Genomic DNA, 15,885 nt, shown 5'->3' with positions numbered 1-15,885 from the left:
AGAAACTCTAAGGCGTTATAGGTGCATTGTTTTGATTGGATTGCTGCAAAGGGATTGTAAATAATGTTAATAATGTTGCAGGACAGTTATCTGTCAATAATACTTTAATGTAATCAATACTCGTTACTCTACCCTCCCTTGTAAAACTGGTCACCACCATGAAACCTACCACCTGCCCCCTCAACACTGTCCCCTCTGAAGGATGTCATTACAATAGCCGGTCCCAGCATCCTCGCCATCTTCAACAGTGCTCTGGCCACTGGCACTGTTCCTACCTGCTTCAAGCATGCGGTGGTCCAGCCCCTCCCGTAAAAACCTAACCTCGACACCTTTGCCAAGGAACTAAAGACCTATTTCAAAACTTCCTTTCCTTTCAAAAGCCCTTGAAAAGGTAATTTTAAGTCAACTTATGCCTTACCTTCACCAAAATACTATCTTGGAAACTTTCCAATCAGGTTTCAGGGCGCACCACAGCACAGAGTCTGCCTTGAAGGTACATAATGACCTACTGCTCACCGTTGACTCCGGCGACTGTGCAATCCTGCTCTTTCTTGACCTCAGCACAGCATTTGATACTGTCGACCACATCATCCTAATTGACCGTCTCCGGTACGGGGTTGGTATTGATGGCACTGTCCTGAGCTGGTTCATCTCCTACCTCAAAAGTAGGAGTTTCTCTACTAACATAGGCAACTCTTTCTCCTCCCCAGCTAGCCTTTGTTGCAGGGTTCCACAAGGTTCCATCCTTGGCCCCATTCTCTTCTCCTTCTATATGCTCCCCTTAGGCCAAGTCATCCAAAGGCACGGCTTTTCCTTCCATTGCTACACAGACGATACACAACTCTATCTCCCCCTGAAGCCCAAAAACCGATCAAATCTGCTTAACCTTATCCACTGCCTCCAGGATATAAAGTGTTGGGTGGCCTAGAACTTTCTCCAACTAAACAAGAGTAAATCTGAGGTCATCCTTCTCGGCCCCTCGGACTCAATCAAAATGATAGCAGGCAGCCTTACCCCATTACTCAAACCACACATCAAAAACCTTGGCGTGATATTTGACTCAGCATTGAAATTTGCAATCAAGTCAATGCCGTGGTAAAAGCTAGCTTCTTCCAGCTTCGGACGATAGCTAAAATAAAACAATTCCTCCAGTTTGATGACCTCGAAAAGATCATCCACACATTTATCTCCTCCCACCTAGATTACTGCAACTCCCTTTACACTGGCATCAGCCAATCTTCCCAGCCCTGCCTGCTACTGGTCCAAAACGCCGCAGCGAGGCAACTGACGGGCACCCAAAAAAGGGACCACATCACCACGATTCTGGCCTGTCTCCACTGGCTCCCTGTGCGGTTCTGAATAAATTTCAAGATCCTCCTTTATGTCAACAAAGCCCTTAACGGGCTTGCCCCCACCTACATCAAAAGTCCGCTTACCCACCACACCACCTCCAGGTCCCTCAGATCGGCCGACTTGGGGTTACTGAACATCCCGCGGTCTAGGCATAAGCTCAGGGGCGACCGCCTCTTTGCGGTTGCAGCTCCTAGACTGTGGAACAGCATCCCCCTTCCCATCAGAACTGCCCCCTCCATCGACTCTTTTAAGTTGAGACTTAAAACTTATCTTTACTCTCAAGCCTTTCTTGACGTCCTCTGAGGGAGGGCTATACGTATGTATTTATGTATGTACTTAATCTATGAACCAATGTTGGATAACGTTAGGACCTCCACCAATTGTAAAGCACTTTGGCCAACGAGAGTTGTTTTTTAAATGTGCTATAGAAATAAAAGTGACTTGACTCGACTTGAATATGTGTAATTGGCTTGTAAGGGGAGCCACCCTATATAATTTGGCCCTCATGGTTCGTTGACCTATAAAAGGTAGCCTCCACTTGGATCATTGTCAATCCTCTGGAAGGGCGCTTGGGACTGCGTGACCTTTTGGCAGTGTCTGCTTGCATGAGGCTGAAGGGCTTGGCCAGGCGGAGACAAGGATCGAACCAGCGGTGGTTTGGGTATTGTATAGGGGATTCGTTGTTCGTTCCAAAATAAAGTTTAGTTGATCCAGTGCTCGACTCAGTGTTTTACTGAACTAGACTAAGGGGGGGGGGGGGGGGGGGGGGGGGGGGGGGGGGGGGGGGTAAGCTTTAGGAGCATATTTACACTTGGGGCTCGTCCGGGATCTCAACGTACCCCCAAACACAAGTTTGCGATTGAGGGTGTTGAGCTGTTCCAGATCGCGAGGGGAGAAATCAGCGCCACGGTGCGGTTTTCCCACTTCGCTAGTTGGAGCAGATCGATCATTCGCGAACTTGGGCAAGGGTCCCAATGAGGTCGTAGAACAGGTAGTGTAGTAAGCACTGGGGGCATCCGTGCCTTTAAGGGTTAGAGGCCCCCTTTCTTAGGGTTGGGTTCAAGTCCCTCTCCTTTGGGTTAAACATAGAAAATAGGTGCAGGAGGCCATTCGGCCGTTTGAGCCAGCACCGCCATTCATTGTGATCATGGCTGATCGTCCCCTATCAATAACCCATGCCTGCCTTCTCCCCACTGCCTTGACTCCACCAGCCCCTAGAGCTCCATCTAACTCTCTCTTAAAGGCCCGTAAAACTTAGGGTTGGGTTCAAGCCCCTCTCCTTTAGTTTAAAGGCCCATAAAATTCAAACTTAGTCAACAGCTGCAGCTACAGCTAAGACCAACCGTTCGATAACAATTAGAGGTTCGAGGTCCTGCCCAGAATTAGATATCGGATTGACTGAATATTGAAAAACAAAACTGGGTTTAAACAGTACTAAGAGGCAAAGTGCTGCGTCGTTGATGGGAGCGCAGATTGAAAAACGGCATCGACTGCCAGCATGAAGAGATTACACGCTGAGACCCTGTGCCAAGCAGGTAGGAAGGAAGAAGCCCCTTGCAAGGGTGAATTTAGGAGGGTTCGAGTCCGCCTATGTGAGAGTATCTAGATCGCTGCAAAAGCGGGGGGAGGGGTCTCGTAAAGGTACTGGGAACTTAGAAGTTACAGTATAAATTGGCCGAAAATACTTTAACCAAACTGAAAATTTCATATCCCTAAAGAAGTCTCCGTACAAATTTTGAATTCGAATTTCGTACGTTGAATTTACGTACTAAAAAATAATTAGATAGAGAAGAATGAGCTGAAAATTTTCCAATTCAAATTTACCAATATTCAGAACCTCACATTGAGGTGCTGGTCAATTTAAAGTGGTCATATTTCTTCCAGATTAATCTGAGTATAATAAAACTTCGAAATAGTAGTTTAAAATGTATTTAAGATTGCCGTTGTTGCATTGTATCCACTGCGTATGGTCTTTGATTTGAATTTTGGTTAATTCCAAGTGTATATATCTCTTTTTCCAAGTTAACTTGTGTGTTAATACTTTGTTATTTGTGGAGCTATATTTTAAAGTGTGTTGGGATTTGCGGATTGTTTCATTGTATTGATTGTGTATTGCTTATAATTTAGGGTTTTGAATGTTAGATACACTTGTAACAGTGGTTTAAATCAACTATACAGGAACTTAGTTTAATTGAGACTGCTATTATAATTGGAGTCCGATTCGTTTTTGTTCGATCAAGCGGTCGTATCCTTCCGATTGCTGTTTCCGGGGAGGGATTGTTCCGTTGGTTGAACACACCATGAGGAGGGATTAAGATAATTTGTGAAATAGTGTAACTAATGTGATAGTAAGCAAATGCTTGTAATTTATATTGGAGTGTGTTTTTGTTTAATAATAATAAGTGGTATAGTTTCCTGTTTAAGTACCATTTTGCTTACATGGTTTGGGTCTATTTGTCCGTGAGATTAAAGTATTCTGAATGTGAGAGATTGCTGCTGGAAAGTGTATTTGAATGCTCACTGAAGCACCTTAATCTGGGAGATTAAGGATTCTTTCGAAACTGCTTACAGGTTGAAAGTTGTACGAGTGGTTGTAAATTAGATGAAACTGTTAAGGAATTTGGGTACCCGATTGAAAGGATTGATTGTGTGATTGTGTGCAAGAAATGCGAGACTACAGGGGCGCTCCGGTGCCTTTGGCCATTATTCGGGAGCAAACTTGATAGCCTCGGAGATTGAGAGAGAGGTGTGAATTGTTGAGGAGGTGTGAGTGGTTTAGGAGTCTGTATCCATTGTTTAGAAATATGGGAACTAGCCTGGAGTGAGATATGAGGAGGATTTTGAAAGTCCATTGTAATTAAAATACCATGAATTCCAATAGAAAGCCGAGGTTGACATTTTTTTCAGGAGCATTAAATAAGGAGTTAGGGGACAAATTATGGCCAAGAGGAGACTTAAGACATTAAAAGGAATAAGATATATATAACAAATTATTTGGCAATGTGGAAACAGTGAGGTAGCGAAGGAGTTGATAGGATTATGGAGAACCTATTATGCAACGCAGAAAGCGAATAAAGAAGTTAATAGAATGACAAATTGGAGAAAGGCAACCTCAAGGCTTGGGATAGAGCTGAAGGATACTGAAGTCTGTTCACCTATAGGTATCTTAAAAGAACAGAAATGCATTAAAGAGCAGAAGCAGGGAAGAGGGAAATCTTCTAAAGGGGAATTGGCCCCAACAATTTCTGAATTTTAAGGACCCAGTGGTTGGCATTGACCTTAAAGGGGAGGAAGACAATTATTTTAAAAGGGAAGGTTTTCTAATTAGAGACTCACAGCCTTCCCTTCATTCTTCTCACATTCCCAGTTCCGATATATCCTGTTTAGCCTGTGAACATGGCACTCAATTGGGTTCGGCAGCACCTTTGACTCCACCCACTAGAATTATACCCGTAGTGGAGACACCAGAGCGGGATTCTTTGGCCCCGATTGCCTCATTGGCAATAGATAGTTGCAATAACCAGCATGGAGCTAGGAGGAAGGTTCCCTCTTAATTGAGTGGATGTGGTCCGTGCGATGACAAAAGTTTCTAAGGGAATCCCCGAAATGCCTTTTTTAAGTGAGCATACCTTAAACATAGAAATTAGGTGCAGGAAGATAATTAGAGCCATTCCCTTCATTCTTCTCACGTTCCTTCGAACCAGCACCGCCATCAATCAGCACCTTTGATCACCCACTAGAATGATCGTCCCCAATTCGCCCCGATTGCTCATTGGCAACCAGAAGTGAGAGCCCCTCAGGGCTCGCCTCCCCGGGTAAGTGACAAAAATTTTAAGGGAATCTCCAAAATGTCTGAACGAATTAGACGGGCAGTGGGAGATGTTAAAGGATTGTTTGAAAAGTACCATGAGTACAATGCATTTCGTTGTCTCTGTACTGTACACTGACAATGAACAATTAAAATTGAATCTGAATCTGAATCTGAATCTGATCTGATCCCTTTAGTGAAGAGAGTAGTGCCTCTGAGAGTGAGACAATAGCTGGGGATAATAAAACAGATCCCGATATCGCCTGCATTATATGAGCAGAGAGAATTACCCGTAGGCAATTCCCGGTTAGAAAAGTGCCTACTCCTACTTTTGATTTAGTTAGTGCAGTGGGTGCAGATAAACCCCATGCTACAGATGCCCACACTCCATTAAAGCCCAGTAAAACAACAACAGTATTAGGCAAAGAGTTCAAGAAGGAACTGCAGATGCTGGAAGATCGAGGTACACAAAATTGCTGGAGAAACTCAGCGGGTGCAGCAGCAAATATGGAGCGAAGGAAATAGGCGATGTTTCAGGCCAAAACCCTTCTTCAGACTGATCTAACTGACCTAACAGTATTAGGCAAGATCCCTGACAAAAATGAGTCGCCCGTTTCCTTTGGGGAATATTTAAGACTCACAATGGACGGACATTATACTGATTCTTAAGACCTATGGGAGGGGGTGCAACAGTCAATTACCCCGACAGCGTATATTAGATTTTTGCAGCTTTGGGATATCCCACCTATGAAGCCGTCGCAGAGGTAATAACAGAAGATAGTGCAAGAGAAAAGGCAGTTTTCATTGCCCTTACAAATTCCTTCCAGTTGATTTAGTTAAAAGTCCTGAAATCAAACCTAGAAAATAAGAAGCTGATGAATTCTTGGAGCGATTTTCAGGGCTCTATTTGGATCAATCAGGTGACCTGGATTATCAGAGAGGGGCAAATTCTCCACAATACTGTGCTACATTGCTAAACTGTCTCCTACGAAATGTGGCTGAATCAATCAGAACTAATAATACTGACTGGTCCAACAACAGTGTCAGTCAGATGGCTCGGGCAGTGAGATACCACTGGGAAGAGAAACCAAAGTCAGATTTAGGATGGGGAAATCCTAAAGTGATGACAAAAGGTGTTTGAAATCTGGGAAAACCAACTCCCACCAGTTTACCTCAATAATATACAGTGGCTTGCAAAAGTTTTCATACCCCTTGAACTTTTCAATATTTTGTCATGTTACAACCACAAACGTAAATGTACTTTATTGGGATTTTATGTGATAGACCAACACAAAGTGGTGCATAATTGTGAAGTGGAAGGAAAATGATACATGGTTTTCAATTTTTTTTACAAATAAAAAACTGAAAAGTGTGGCGTGCAAAAGTATTCAGCCCCCCTGAATCAATACTTTGTAGAACCACCTTTCGCTGCAATTACAGCTGCAAGTCTTTTGGGGTATGTCTCTACCAGCTTTGCACAGCTAGAGACTGAAATTTTTGCCCATTCTTCTTTGCAAAATAGCTCAAGCTCAGTCAGATTGGATGGAGAGCGTCTGTGAACAGCAATTTTCAAGTCTTGCCAGAGATTCTCAATTGGATTTAGGACTGGACTTTGACTGGGCCATTCTAACACAAGAATACGCTTTGATCTAAACCATTCCATTGTAGTTCTGGCTGTATGTTTAGGGTCGTTGTCCTGCTGGAAGGTGAACCTCCGCCCCAGTCTCAAGTCTTTTGCAGACTCTAACAGGTTTTCTTAGAAGATTGCCCTGTATTTGGCGCCATCCATCTTCCCATCAACTCTGACTAGCTTCCCTGTCCCTGCTGAAGAAAAGCATCCCCACAGCATGATGCTGCCACCACCATGTTTCACAGTGGGGATGGTGTGTTCAGGGTGATGTGCAGTGTTAGTTTTCCACCACACATAGCGTTTTGCATTTAGGCCAAATACTTCAATTTTGGTCTCATCTGACCAGAGCACCTTCCTCCACATGTTTGCTGTGTCCCCCACATGGCTTGTGGCAAACTGCAAATGGGACTTCTTATGGCTTTTTTTCAACAATCGCTTTCTTCTTGCCCTCTTCCATAAAGGCCCGATTTGTGGAGTGCACGACTAATAGTTGTCCTGGGGACAGATTCTCCCACCTGAGCTGTGGATCTCTGCAGCTCCTCCAGGGTTACCATGGGCATCTTGGCTGCTTCTCTGATCAATGCTCTCCTTGCCCGGCCTGTCAGTTTAGGTGGACAGCCATGTCTTGGTAGGTTTGCAGTTGTGCCATACTCTTTCCATTTTCGGATGATGGATTGAACAGTGCTCAGTGAGATGTTCAAAGCTTGGGATATTTTTTTATAACCTAACCTCGCTTAAAACTTCTCCACAACTTTATCCCTGACCTGTCTGGTGTGTTCCTTGGGCTTCATGATGCTGTTTGTTCACTATGTTCTCTAACAAACCTCTGAGGCCTTCACAGAACAGCTGTATTTATACTGAGATTAGATTACACACAAGTGGACTCTATTTACTAATTATGTGACTTCTAAAGGCAATTGGTTGCACTGGATTTTATTTAGGGGTATCAAGAGTAAAGGGGGCTGAATACTTTTGCACGCCACTTTTTCAGTTTTTTTATTTGTAAAAAAATTTGAAAACCATGTATCATTTTCCTTCCACTTCACAATTATGCACCACTTTGTGTTGGTCTATCACATAAAATCCCAATAAAATACATTTACGTTTGTGGTTGTAACGTGACAAAATGTGGAAAAGTTCAAGGGGTATGAATACTTTTGCAAGCCACTGTACCTGCCCTGGAGCCCATTTCCCCCGAGCTACATTGGAGGAGGATTAAGGCAGTAAGATCAGATCAGTGCTATGTTTGTGGTGAAACCGGGTATTGGAGCAGAACTTGCCCCATGAAAAAACAAACAGGAGGAAGGGGGTCGAAGGAGAGGGTCACGAGGTCTCAGGAGCCTTTGGAACCCTAGGGGTTATTGGGTTTCTAAAGATCAGAAGGAACCGAGAGTAAGCTGGCCAGAGGATCAGGGAAGTAAGAAAACAAACATCTTTCTTGCAAGCAAACCCATTCTCGTAGTCCTGATCCGCCAGCCAGTCCAGATCATACGGACAAAATAACCTAACCCCTACCTCAGAACCCATTAAAATAATCTGAGGGAGTGGAGCATACCCTCCTCGTAGCACTGAAATGGTACAGAGAGAATACTAGGAAAGAATAATACTCAGGACCAAAAAGTTGCAGAAAGCCCCACACATACCTGGAGGGAAAATCTAAAGGGAAGGTAGCAGCCCCAGGTATCTGCTTCAATTGTCGCAGATTAAGATCACCAAAGCAAGAAAAGCCCAACAACAGACAGAACAGAGCAAATATGGAGAGAACTAAAAAGTAATAAAGAAGGGGGACAAAGTAGCTGGTGTTAATATAACAAGAACTCGATGGGAATCAGATTTGGCACTAGTTAAGGAAGAGGAGGGAGCTATGAATTACACTAAGATATCAGCAAGTACAAGAGGTATAGGAATAATAATGAAAAGGAGCAATCATTAAGGCAGACCCAAACGACTAGTCAAAACAGAGCATGGCCAGAGTGAGGCCCAGCGTGAATTGGAGGAGCAGCACCTCATATATCGCTTTTATAGTTTACACTCCAGTGGTATGAACATTGACCTCCAATTTCAGGTAGTCCCTGTTTCTCCTTCTTTTCGCTCCCCTTCCCACCATCTCCTCCCTCTTCCTTTCTTCTTCCCGCCCCCACCCACCCCCCTACCCCCACATCAGTCTGAAGGGTCTTGACCTGAAACGTCACCCATTTCCTTTGCTCCATAGATGCTGCCTGACCCGTTGAGTTTCTCCAGTATTTTTGTCTACCTCTGATTTTCCAGCATCTGCAGTTCCTTCTTAAACATAAATATGTTGTTGCTAAGTTACCAAGACTAGATTGCAATCTAGGAAGCTTTCAATCTATTCTTAATGACAAAGCAATAATATATGACTTGTATCTTAATATTAATAATGTAAAACAACCTATGTTCCACTTTTCCCACCACAATCAACGTTTCACTTTCAAAAATCAGTTGCACAATGAAACAAATCAGTTTCATTTAAGGTGATTTAAAATAGCTCAGATTATTGTTAATCATATTTTCCCTCTTCAATATAATTTAACATAATTTCCCTTTTCAATACATTCACTGTGAATGTAACCTTCATTGGAAAAAAATCGAATTGACTAATGAAAACTACCTTTTACTATGTTGAATAATTGAAGAGCATTCTCCTATACACAAGCCTTTAGTTTTTTGTTTTAACAGCTTCCTTTCGCACTCGTTATACACATATTTTCAAACATGGAACAAATGAAAATTTCTGAAAAGCTATTCGAACATTAAAACAAATAAGGTGGTATTCTTACCAGATATTAATGAATGCAGATTGTATTTTCATTGACATTTCTTCCCCCAAACCCCATGATGTACAAAGTAAACAGGTCTATTCTGGACAGAAATAATCTGATCACAAATTACATATCCATTTACATTTAAGTATCAATCAAAAAGGGAAAATGCAAATATAAAGAGACAGGAAATAGGATTTATCTGATTACGAAAGAATGATTTGCAATAAAGCAATAAATCAAGTTCACTGTATATGTGCACTGTGGCAGCTCAATTGCAATTATGTACAGTTGTAATTCCGGTTCTAATCTTACCCCCCTAGTCTGGTTCAGTCAAACACCGAATATGAAGCACTGGTAATGAACTCTTTATTATCCAACACCAATTTTGATTTGATTTGATTCCTTTATTGTCATTTAGACCTTTCATGCATTCAATACCTAGCCCAATACAGCGGGTCCGATCCTTGTCTCTACTCGTTCAAGCCTTTCAGCCTTGTGCGAATAGAACTACAGAAGATCAGGGGGGGGGCGCTATCTCAGAAGATCGGCACAACCCAAGGGTTACAAAGAATTCGGCCCGACATTAATTCCTTCGCTCCAGTTCCTGCTAACCCAATCACAAAACATTTTTGTGTACCTCCAATGTGTTTCCCCTCTTTTATACCTTTAGGACCCTTGCGTGGGGGGGGGGGGGGGGGGGGGGGGGTAAACAGTTACAAAATAGATAATTGACAGTTCCCTAACCCAATCACAAAACATCACATAACATAGTTTTGATAGAAAGCCCTTCGTGGGAAACAGTTCCATTAAGCAAAGAAACATTCTACCAGGTAAACAATTTGGGCAAGGCACCTCTCCTTGACCAATCTCGAGTAACGGCGCAAAGACCATGTCACATAGTTAGCAACATTATTATAACTCATCATTTCCCAACCAATCCTGAGCATGCATTTGCAGCAGAACCGAGCTCCCCCTGCAGTACCTCATAAATATTAACAATTAAAAGCCATCTGGTCATCAACCTTTATTCAACCTCGTCCCAGGCCACAGACACTCTGGAGCCATGGTCCTCATGGTCTTTGCAACTTTTGCAAAAGATGTCAAACAGGCTTTACAAAAGGAGAAATTCTCCATTTTCTCAGGTACTCAAAATGCCCAATATTGTAATCGTAATAGTGCGCAATAAGCTTTTCACTGTACCTCACTATACCTAACAGAGAAACATAGGTGCAAGGAGTAGGCCATTCAGCCCTTCGAGCCAGCACCGCCATTCAAGATGATCATGGTTGATCATTTAAAATCAGTACTCTGTTCCTGCTTTTCGTCCCATATCCCTTGATTCCTTTAGCCCTAAGAGCTAAATCTAACTTGAAAACATCCATATATAAGTGTATAAGCCTTGTCTAAACTTTTGTGTTCTTTCGCAGCTTGTTTTGTAATTAGCGTAAATCACTATGACTGTTATATGACCTTTGTAACTCTGTAATACCCTAGCAGGATGAGCAAGAGATAAAGGTGGAAGATAGGAGAAGTTATGTGGTTCAAAACAAGGACGGATTAAGAGATGGAAAATAAATAGGGTAGGAGAGATGTGGTTGCAAGTACAGGTTCACAACCTTTTATCCGAAATTCCGAAAACCGAACATTTTTTCCAGGATATCGTCTGCACACCAAAGCTCGCGTTTGGCGCCAAACTTGACAAGCCAAAGCTCACGTTTGACGCCAAATGCACGTCGCCTCTGCTGCTCACGGATATTTTGTTTATTTTTTGCAGATTTTTTTTTTACTTTGAAGACTGAAAATGTCAGAAAGAGCTGCAGATTCCCCTATGGATAACAGTGAGAAGCAGAAAAGGAAGCGTCTGTCATTATCGATAGCACAGAAAATAGAGTTATTGCAGAAGCTTGATCGTGGTGTATCTGTGCGGCGTCTTACTGAAGATTATGGTGTGGGAACTACCACAATATACGACCTAAAGAAACAGAAACATAAGTTGTTGAAGTTTTACAGTGACTGTGATGACCAGAAACTAATGAAAAATAGGAAAACGCTGCATAGGGCAAAAAACGAAGATCTTGACCGTGTGCTGATGGAGTGGGTTCGACAACGAAGAAGTGAACGTATGCCACTGACTGGTTTGATGGTAATGAAACAAGCTAGAAAATACCATGAAGAACTGAACATTGAAGGCGAGTGTGAATATTTAGAAGGTTGGCTGCAGAAATTTAAGAAGCATCATGGTATAAAATATCTGAAAATCTGTGGTGAAAAAGCTTCTGCTGATTATGATGCAGCTGAACGTTACATTGATGAATTTGCTAAGATGGTATCTGATGAAAACCTTAGTCCGGAGCAAATATACAATGCTGATGAAACAGCTCTCTACTGGCGCTACGTCCCTAGAAAAACGTTAACAACGGCTGATGAAAGAGCACCATCAGGTTTCAAGGACGCTAAGGACAGGGTGACTGTTCTTGGGTGTGCAAATGTTGCAAGCACACACATGTTAAAGTTGGCAGTGCTTGGAAAAAGCCAACGTCCAAGATGTTTTAAAGGTGTAACAAATCTACCTGTGCATTATTATGCAAACAAGAATGCATGGGTAACCAGAGAAATGTTTACCAATTGGTTCAATAACCATTTCGTACCAGCTGCACGAGCTCATTGTAGGAAAGCTGGACTGGTAGAAAACTGCAAAATTGTATTGCTCCTAGACAACTGTTCCGCACATCCCCCTGCTGAAGTTCTTGTGAAAAATAATGTTTTTGGCATTTATCTTCCCCCCCAATGTGACATCTTTAATACAGCCTTGTGACCAAGGAATTTTGCGCTCAATGAAGACAAAGTATAAAGACTTTTTTCTGAACTGCATGCTTGCTGCAGTCAACAGAGGCGTAGATATCAAAGACTTCCTGAAAGAGTTCACTCTTAAGGATGCCATTTATGCACTTGTTAATGCTTGGAAAGATGTCACTAAATCAACATTAAAAAATGCATGGCACAAACTTTGGCCTGCAACAATGTTCGATGAAAATGAGCCTGCAGATGAAGACTTTGAAGGATTCCGTGTCACTGACGAGAGGAAGATGATATCAGACCTCATTGCTTATGCCAAAAGTGTTGCAACAGAAAATGTAAATACGTTAGAGTCAGCTGATATCGAAGAAGTGCTGAATGTTGACAATGACGCACCTGTTGTGCATTCCTTGAGTGATGGAGAAATTGCTGAAATGGTGTTAGATAACAATAAGCATGAGGATAGTACAGGTAGTGATGAGGATGATGACATTGTGAACACAGGTGAAAAAATGCCCATAGATGATATGGTAAAACTGTGTGATCAGTTAATTGGTGGCATGGAACAACGTACATTTATCAGTGCCCATGAGATTATGGCAGTTTATTCAATCAAAGAGAGACTGCTTAGACAGAAACCTCTGTTAATGAAACAGATGACACTGGAGGAAGTCTTTAAGCCCGAGAATGATGGTCACGATGGGAAGCCCGAAGACGATGGTCACCATAATAACGATGACGACATTGATCCACCCTCTTCTCCAGGATCCTCAAACTAGTTGTTTTGTGCTTTTACTGCATGTAAGTATATTTTCATGTGTTTAGCTTAGTTTAGCTTAGTTTGAGCCAGTTTATGTTTAAAGTTTTACTTAATGTTTTATCTTTTTTTTTTTAATTATTTATTCGGGGGATTCAAGAATCCCCGAGCTAGGCCACCTAAGACCATGTAGCCCCGCTAGGGTGACAAGAGAGCGCTACCTCCCTCACCGAGTAACTGCCGGGATCGAGACGCAAACTCGCGACCTTGTGGCCACGAGCCGAGCACTCTACCACTGGTCCCCTGAAATGTTTTATCTAAAAAACGTTAAAATCTACGCTAACAATCTTCCATTCCGAAATCCGAAAAGTGTCTGGTCCCAAGGTTTTCGGATAAGAGATTGTGAACCTGTAATTGGTTAATGATAAGGGATTGGCTGCAAATGATTGGTTATTGATAAGGGAATGTTTGCAAGTATGGAAATATACCGGGGGTAGGACGTACAGAGTTAAACATGCCATAAAAAGCGATTCTTTGTGTGAAGTGGGCAGTGAAGCAATTGACTCTTTGATTGTCCCAGCCTTGATTTGCAAATAAAGCCGAATACAACTCGGCCGGGAGTTTTACTCGAGTCAAAGGAACGGATGGAGCCAGTCAGCTCCTCTAGGGTCAGTGGTTGGTCCAGACTCTCCTGCTTGCTGTCCTCCAAGACCTCCATGAAAGAAGACAGGAAGTTCTGGGAGGCGGTGCTGTCTGTGGCCTTTCTGTCATACAAATCCATATAAAAGGATTTACAGATGCTCAGCATATCCATCTGCAAGGATGTTACCGAGCCGTCCTCCTCCCTAAGGCTGTTCATCACAGAGCTCCCCCTGTGAACCTTATGGAAGAAGAAGCGTGAGCACGTCTCATCCTGCTCCACGTGGCGGACGGATCTTAGATCGGAAGATGATCTTGGAGGATTCAGCGGTAAAGAGCTTGCCGGCCCTTCAACTCTCTAAGTTCCTCCCTCACATCCACCCCTCTCGATTTCAGAAGGAGCAGTTGTTGCAAATCTGTCTGTAGTTGACACAATTCCCTCTGACTCTCTCTGTCTTGCTCCCTGAACCCCTTTAAATATGAAGAACCTCTTAATGTTCTCCATGGTTGTTTCCACGTCCCTCTGCCTGCCTTCCGATCCTCATGTAGGTGACAGGAAGCCTGAAGGCGGCAGTGGTCAGAGAAGAACACCGGCGTGAGGTCGGTGTGTCTGACCATGACGGCCTTTGTCGTGAAGAGGTAGTCTATCCGGGACCGGACTGAACTGTCCGATCTCGACCAGGTGAAAAGTGGCTGGGATCCACCTGCAGGGTCGCTGAAGGCGTCGTGCAGCTTTGCGTCTTTTACCGTCTCCATCAGGAACTTGGAGGTGCTGTCCAGTCTGTTGTCGGCACTGCCGGATTGTCCAGCCGCATCAATGATGCAGTTGAAGTCACCAGCCAGAACGAGCTGCCTGGATGTGGCAGCAGCACTGGGAGCTGCTGGAGAACAGCCAGCCGCTCGCTGTGAGGCATACACATTAATCAGCCGGAGCGGAGAACCACGGTACATAACATCCACCACGAGTATTTAAGAAGGAACTGCAGATGCTGGAAGATCGAAGGTACACAAAAATGCTGGAAATGCGTCGCCTATTTCCTTTGCTCCATAGATGCTGCTGCACCCGCTGAGTTTCTCCAGCATTTTTGTGTACCATCCACCACAAGTAGACGCCCCCCCAACCACCTCCCTGACTTCAGTGATGATGAAGATCCCTCCCCGCAGCAAGATCCTCAGACCGGAAGCACGACAGTCATTGCCCCCCCGACCACACCGACAGTCCATGGGGCCACCATCGCAACCACCTCCGATAGCAGCGGAGGTGTGGCAGCCTGCACTCCTGCAGAAAAGTCGACTGGGTGGGCCCGGACCTGCTGGAAGTGTACAACGACATGCTTCTAGCTTGCAGCATGTCAGACTCCATGAAGAAGGGCAACATCACCCTAATCTACAAGCACAAGGGGGAGATGAAGGATGTAAGGAATTGGAGACCTTTGACCATTGTTGAATGTCGATTACATCACCAACTGCGTCAAGTCTGCCCTGGGACTGGTGATCCACCCGGACCAAACCTGTGCTGTACCTGGCAGGAAAATCTCAGACAGCCTGGCGCTGCTGAGAGATACCATTGCCTACATCCAGGACAGACGAGTGGATGTCTGCCTAGTCAGCTTGGACCAGGAGAAGGCCTTTGACAGAATATCGCACACGTACATGAGGGACGTGCTCTCCAAAATGGGGTTTGGGGAGGTAATCAGTCATTGGATCAAACTACTCTACACCGATATCTGTAGTGCAGTCCAAATCAATGGGTGGGAATCAGTCAGCTTCCCAGTCAAACCTGGAGTCAGGCAGGGTTGCCCTCTCTCCCCTGTCTTGTTCGTCTGTTGTATTGAACTTTTTGCCGAATCCATCAGGAAGGACTCGAGCATAAGAGGAGTGACATTGCCAGGCAGTGGGGGCACTCAGGTCAAAACCTCCCTGTACATGGACGATGTCGCCGCAGGAGCCAGGGTGAAATGCAGGAAGAGCAAGGCCTGACCGATCTTCCATCCCCTTCACCTTCAAGCCTGACTTCTTGAAGGTGCTGAGGATCTGGTTTGGGGAGGCTGAGGCATGTAACTAGAATTGGCTGGATCGGATAGCCAAGGTGGGGAAGAAGCTGGAGCTGTGGAAGCAA

The 15,885-nt window shown here is 43.9% G+C and overlaps 1 protein-coding gene across 4 annotated transcripts in view; it reads right to left on the bottom strand.

Annotated features, from left to right (window-relative positions):
- adad1 (adenosine deaminase domain containing 1 (testis-specific)) overlaps positions 1 to 15,885 on the bottom strand; it is a 65,133-nt gene that overhangs the window by 45,514 nt on the left and 3,734 nt on the right. The window lies entirely within an intron of this gene.

The sequence above is a fragment of the Leucoraja erinacea genome, chromosome 1 (assembly GCF_028641065.1).
Source record: "Leucoraja erinacea ecotype New England chromosome 1, Leri_hhj_1, whole genome shotgun sequence".
Classification (NCBI taxonomy): domain Eukaryota; kingdom Metazoa; phylum Chordata; class Chondrichthyes; order Rajiformes; family Rajidae; genus Leucoraja; species Leucoraja erinaceus.
Note: the sequence above shows the minus strand (reverse complement) of the source record. Positions and strands in the feature narration are given on the sequence as shown.